The sequence below is a fragment of the Danio rerio genome, chromosome 7 (genome assembly GCF_052040795.2).
Source record: "Danio rerio strain M-AB ecotype USA chromosome 7, GRCz13ab, whole genome shotgun sequence".
NCBI classification, from domain to species: Eukaryota; Metazoa; Chordata; class Actinopteri; order Cypriniformes; family Danionidae; genus Danio; species Danio rerio.
In genome coordinates, this window is record NC_141027.1 from 177,501 (window position 1) to 184,081 (window position 6,581).

At 46.0% G+C, this 6,581-nt stretch overlaps 1 long non-coding RNA gene across 1 annotated transcript; it reads right to left on the reverse strand.

The window, feature by feature from the left end:
- Positions 1-4,363: 4,363 nt before the first annotated feature.
- On the reverse strand, positions 4,364-5,783 carry LOC147842906 (uncharacterized). Its single transcript, XR_015495046.1, has 2 exons — positions 5,111-5,783; positions 4,364-5,076 (listed from the first exon to the last, which is right to left on the reverse strand). It is a non-coding gene; the product is annotated as an uncharacterized LOC147842906 (long non-coding RNA).
- Between the last annotated feature and the right edge of the window lie 798 nt (positions 5,784-6,581).

The following is a 6,581-nucleotide window of genomic DNA, read 5'->3' on the forward strand; positions in this document are numbered from 1 at the left end:
GTGGGTCTGTCCTCTTTTTGTAGAGTCAAGCCGATTCCCCTCACTCTCAAGAGAAAGCGAGCCACTGGTCATCAACACTCACTTGGGGGATGGTGGGTCTTATCTTGCTCTTTGGAACAGTGCACAAGACTCGTCGAGGCCCACTCCTCCAACTCTCACGCTGGGGGATAGGTTTCCTGCTCTCTGTCTATGGGTGGTGGGTTTCCTCCATTTTTGTCAAAGTCAAGCCGATTCAGCTCACCCTGTAAGAAGGAGAGAGAAGAAAGAGAAAGAGAGAAAAGGCAAAGAGTCACTGGTGGTTCCAACACTCACTTGGGGGATGGTGGGTCTGTCCTCTTTTTGTAGAGTCAAGCCGATTCCCTTCACTCTCAAGAGAAAGCGAGCCACTGGTCATCCAACACTCACTTGGGGGATGGTGGGTCTTATCTTGCTCTTTGGAACAGTGCACAAGTCTCGTCAAGGCCCACTCCTCCAACTCTCACGCTGGGGGATGGCTTTCCTGCTCTCTGTCTATGGGTGGTGGGTTTCCTCCATTTTTGTCAAAGTCAAGCCGATTCAGCTCACCCTGTAAGAAGGAGAGAGAAGAAAGAGAAAGAGAGAAAAGGCAAAGAGTCACTGGTGGTTCCAACACTCACTTGGGGGATGGTGGGTCTGTCCTCTTTTTGTAGAGTCAAGCCGATTCCCCTCACTCTCAAGAGAAAGCGAGCCACTGGTCATCAACACTCACTTGGGGGATGGTGGGTCTTATCTTGCTCTTTGGAACAGTGCACAAGACTCGTCGAGGCCCACTCCTCCAACTCTCACGCTGGGGGATGGCTTTCCTGCTCTCTGTCTATGGGTGGTGGGTTTCCTCCATTTTTGTAAAAGTCAAGCCGATTCAGCTCACCCTGTAAGAAGGGGGGGGGGGGGTTTAGAAAGAGAGAAAAGGCAAAGAGTCACTGGTGGTTCCAACACTCACTTGGGGGATGGTGGGTCTGTCCTCTTTTTGTAGAGTCAAGCCGATTCCCCTCACTCTCAAGAGAAAGCGAGCCACTGGTCCTCCAACACTCACTTGGGGGATGGTGGGTCTTATCTTGCTCTTTGGAACACTGCACAAGCCTCGTCAAGGCCCACTCCTCCAACTCTCTCAAGGGATGGCTTTCCTGCTCTCTGTCTAGGGGTGGTGGGTTTCCTCCATTTTTGTAAAACTCAAGCCTATTCAGCTCACCCTGTAAGAAAGGGGGGGGGGGGGGGGTTGTTAGAAAGAGAGAAAAGGCAAAGAGTCACTGGTCGTTCCAACACTCACTTGGGGGATGGTGGGTCTGTCCTCTTTTTGTAGAGTCAAGCTGTTTCCCCTCACTCTCAAGAGAAAGCGAGCCACTGGTCCTCCAACACTCACTTGGGGGATGGTGGGTCTTATCTTGCTCTTTGGAACACTGCACAAGCCTCGTCAAGGCCCACTCCTCCAACTCTCACGCTGGGGGATGGCTTTCCTGCTCTCTGTCTATGGGTGGTGGGTTTCCTCCATTTTTGTCAAAGTCAAGCCGATTCAGCTCACCCTGTAAGAAGGAGAGAGAAGAAAGAGAAAGAGAGAAAAGGCAAAGAGTCACTGGTGGTTCCAACACTCACTTGGGGGATGGTGGGTCTGTCCTCTTTTTGTAGAGTCAAGCCGATTCCCCTCACTCTCAAGAGAGGCACTGTACAACCAATAGTCACTTGGGGGATGGTGGGTCTTATCTTGCTCTTTGGAACAGTGCACAAGACTCGTCGAGGCCCACTCCTCCAACTCTCACGCTGGGGGATGGCTTTCCTGCTCTCTGTCTATGGGTGGTGGGTTTCCTCCATTTTTGTAAAAGTCAAGCCGATTCAGCTCACCCTGTAAGAAGGGGGGGGGGGTTAGAAAGAGAAAAGGCAAAGAGTCACTGGTGGTTCCAACACTCACTTGGGGGATGGTGGGTCTTTTCTTGCTCTTTGGAACACTGCACAAGCCTCGTCGAGGCCCACTGCTCCAACTCTCACTCGGCGCATGACTTTCCTGTTCTCTGTTTAGGAGTGGTGGGTTTCCTTCGTTTTTGTCAAAGTCAAGCCGATTCAGCTCACCCTGCAAGAAAGAGAGAGGAGGGGAAGGGAGGGAGAGACAGAGAGAGAGAGAGAGAGAGAGAGGCACAGAGGCCATGGTTGTCCAACACTCAATTGGGGGATGGTGGGTCTTTTGTTGCTGGGTGGAACACTGCACCATGCCACAGTCGTCCTACTCTCGCTGGGGGATGGCTTTCCTGCTCTCTGGCTAGAGGTGGTGGTTTTCCTTCGTTTTTGTCAGTCAAGCCGATTCAGCTCACCCTGCAAGAGAGAGAGAGAGAGAGAGAGAGAGAGAGAGAGAGAGAGAGAAAAGGCACAGAGACTATGGTCGTGCAACACTCAATTGGGGGATGGTGGGTCTTTTCTTAAAGGATTAGGGTTAGGCTTGGTAGGGTTTGAGGTTATGATTTGGGGTTTAGGGTTAGATTTGGGTTTAGGGTAGGGTTTGGGTTGGGGTTAGGTGTGGGGTTAAATTTGGGTTTAGGGTTGGGGTAGGGTTTGGGTTGGGGTTAGGTGTGGGGTTAAAGTTGGGGGTAGGGTTTGGAGTTAGGTTGAGGGGTAAAGTTGGATTTAGGGTTGGGGGTAGGGTTTGGGTTGGGGTTAGGGGTGGAGTTAAAATTGGGTTTAGGGTTAGGTTGAGGTTTAGAGTTAGGGGTTTATGGTTGTATGGTTGGGTTAAGGTTAGGGCACACTTGTCCAACTCTCACTTGGGGGATGGTGGGTCTCTGGTAGAAACGTGATAGATCCTTTACCTCAAACACATATATGTAATTACACACACACACACACATATATATATATATATATATATATATATACATATGGGGTGGCCGGGGGACGAGGTATTTTTATTTATTTTTTCAGTTTTTGTTTTTTGCCAAGTGAAGCCAATGAGATGACAAAGTCTCACTTGGGGGATGGTGGGTCTCTGGGATATTTCTGGTAGAAGCATGATATATCCTTTAACACACACACACAGACAAATATATATATATATATATATATATATATATATATATATATATATATATATATATATATATATATATGTGTGTATATGTAGGTATGTATATAGTATTTTATCAGTTTTTGTTTTTTCGCAAAGTGAAGCCAATGGGATGACCGGGGGTCTGCGGTGGCAGGTAGTTTTTTTTTCCAGTTTTGTTTCTTCTACTACTTTTCTTGCAAAGTGAAGCCTATGGGATGGCCGGGGATATACTCTGTTTATAATTATTATTATTTTTTTTTTTACAAAGTGAGGCTGGTGGGTTGGCTGTGGGTCAGCGGTTTTTTTTTTTTCTTTCTTTCTCGCAAAGTGAAGCCAATGGGATGACCGGGGTTCTACGGTGACAAGTAGTTTTCTTTTTCAATTTTTTTTCTTCTACTACTTTTCTTGCAAAGTGAAGCCTATGGGATGGCCGGGGGTCTACTTTTTAACTCTAATTTTTTTTTTTTTTTTTTTCTCGCAAAGTGAAGCTGATGGGGTGACCGGGGGTCTGCGGCAGTTTTTTTTTTTTTTCACAAATTTCTTTCTTTTTTTATTTAAAGAGAAGCTGATGGGCTGGCCTGGGGTCATCGGTAGGATTTTTTTAAATTATTATTATTTTTTTTGTTTTATACATTTTCTATTGGAAAGTGAATCCCTCTGTGTGTGTGTGTGGGGGGGGGATTGTGGGGGGGGGGTTAGGATGTTATCCTTGAATAAACTTTTTTTATTTTTTTATTTTTTAACCAACTAAAAGGCGATTCACCTCACTCTCAAGGAGAGAGAAAAATAAGGCACAAAGAGTCGACGTTCGTTTAAGGCTCAACAGGAATACGTTCGGCCTGGAGAGGGCTCGCCTGGCACTTGCAGAACACATCCACCGGGGACGTTACGAGGAAGGCTCTCTACATGTCTACAGTCACGCACAAGACGCACAAGACAGGGCGCTGGGACACTTTGGGTTACTAGGACACGTGAACGGGTCGACGCCAGGCGGGAGGACCCCCCCACCAGCCGATAGGGCCCCCCCCACCCCACCCCGGTTTTCTCTGACCTGCCATCGAGGTTTCGGCGAAGGCGAAACTTCGTGGACTTTGGTTTTCAGCACTTGTTGGGAAGTCTTTAGAGGAGACCTTAGAGGAGAACGACGGCCCCAGAAGGTGCACCGTTCTCTTCTAAACGGGCCCCTCACCTCAGCAGGAACGACTGCCGGGGGTGACTTCGATAGCAGCAGCGCCCTGCTGTTCTGTCACCTGACCGATGGGAACTTACGACGCCCCTGGGGTAGGCCCCTCGCCCGGTCCCTTCGGACCGTTGTGGGCAGGGTGGTTCCTCCCCGATTCGGGCCTCAGACCCGCAGCAGAGCGAGGCCTCCTTCGGGCCTCCTCCGCACTCCCTCGCTCCTTGGGAAAAGGACTCAGACGACCGGTCTACCTCGAAAGTCCTCCACCGGCAGCCCAGCGAAGGTCGACGCGCCTCCCTCGCCGCTCTCTCACAGTGGAGGGCGGCGCCGGTGCGGGCGCTCTCCGCTCTTCGGCCGGGCTCGCCGCGAAGCACGTCGCATTTCCCGGTGACCACAACCCCGCAAAAACCCCACACAGCGAGCGGCCGCGCCTCCCTCGCCCCCTCCGGGGGCGCGAGCGGCAGCGCGAGACCCGTGAGCGAGGAAGAGCTCTCTTCCTCTACCACTCTGCTCGGGGCTACCTGGTTGATCCTGCCAGTAACATATGCTTGTCTCAAAGATTAAGCCATGCAGGTCTAAGTGCACACGGCCGGTACAGTGAAACTGCGAATGGCTCATTAAATCAGTTATGGTTCCTTTGATCGCTCCATCCGTTACTTGGATAACTGTGGCAATTCCAGAGCTAATACATGCCAACGAGCGCCGACCCAGTCCCATGTTGTTAGTATACAACATGCTAGTCATGTTAACATGCTAAAATAATAGTCACAATAACACTAACAACAAGCTTAAGTCATGTTAACATGCTAAAGTCACGCTAACAACATGCTAAAGTCACGCTAACAACATGCTAAAGTTATGCTAAAGTCATGCTAACAACATACTAAAGTTATGCTAACAACATGCTAAAGTTATGCTAAAGTCATGCTAACAACATACTAAAGTTATGCTAACAACATGCTAAAGTTATGCTAAAGTCATGCTAACAACATACTAAAGTTATGCTAAAAACATGCTAAAGTTATGCTAAAGTCATGCTAACAACATGCTAAAGTTATGCTAACAACATGCTAAAGTTATGCTAAAGTCACGCTAACAACATGCTAGAGTTACGCTAACAACATGCTAAAGTCACGCTAACAACATGCTAAAGTTATGCTAACAACATGCTAAAGTTATGCTAAAGTCACGCTAACAACATGCTAGAGTTACGCTAACAACATGCTAAAGTCACGCTAACAACATGCTAAAGTTATGCTAACAACATGCTAAAGTTATGCTAACAACATGCTAGAGTTATGCTAAAGTCATGCTAACATGCTAAAGTCACGCTAACAAAATGCTAAAGTGATGCTAAAGTTATGCTAACAACATGCTAAAGTTATGCTAAAGTCACGCTAACAACATGCTAAAGTCACGCTAACAACATGCTAAAGTTATGCTAAAGTCATGCTAACATGCTAAAGTTATGCTAACAACATGCTAAAGTTATGCTAACAACATGCTAAAGTTATGCTAACAACATGCTAAAGTTATGCTAACAACATGCTAAAGTTATGCTAACAACATGCTAAAGTTATGCTAACAACATGCTAAAGTTATGCTAACAACATGCTAAAGTTATGCTAACAACATGCTAAAGTTATGCTAACAACATGCTAAAGTAATGCTAAAGTCACGCTAACAACACGCTAAAATTATGCTAAAAACATGCTAAAAACATGCTAAAGTTATGCTAACAACATGCTAAAGTTATGCTAAAGTCACGCTAACAACATGCTAGAGTTACGCTAACAACATGCTAAAGTCACGCTAACAACATGCTAAAGTTATGCTAACAACATGCTAAAGTTATGCTAACAACATGCTAAAGTTATGCTAAAGTCATGCTAACATGCTAAAGTTATGCTAACATGCTAAAGTTATGCTAACAACATGCTAAAGTTATGCTAAAGTTATGCTAAAGTTATGCTAACAACATGCTAAAGTTATGCTAACAACATGCTAAAGTTATGCTAACAACATGCTAAAGTCACGCTAACAACATGCTAAAGTTATGCTAACAACATGCTAAAGTTATGCTAAAGTCATGCTAACATGCTAAAGTTATGCTAACAACATGCTAAAGTTATGCTAAAGTTATGCTAAAGTCATGCTTACATGCTAAAGTTATGCTAACAACATGCTAAAGTTATGCTAACAACATGCTAAAGTAATGCTAAAGTCACGCTAACAACACGCTAAAATTATGCTAAAAACATGCTAAAAACATGCTAAAGTTATGCTAACATGCTAAAGTCACGCTAACAACATGCTAAAGTTATGGTAAAGTCACGCTAACAACATGCTAAAAAC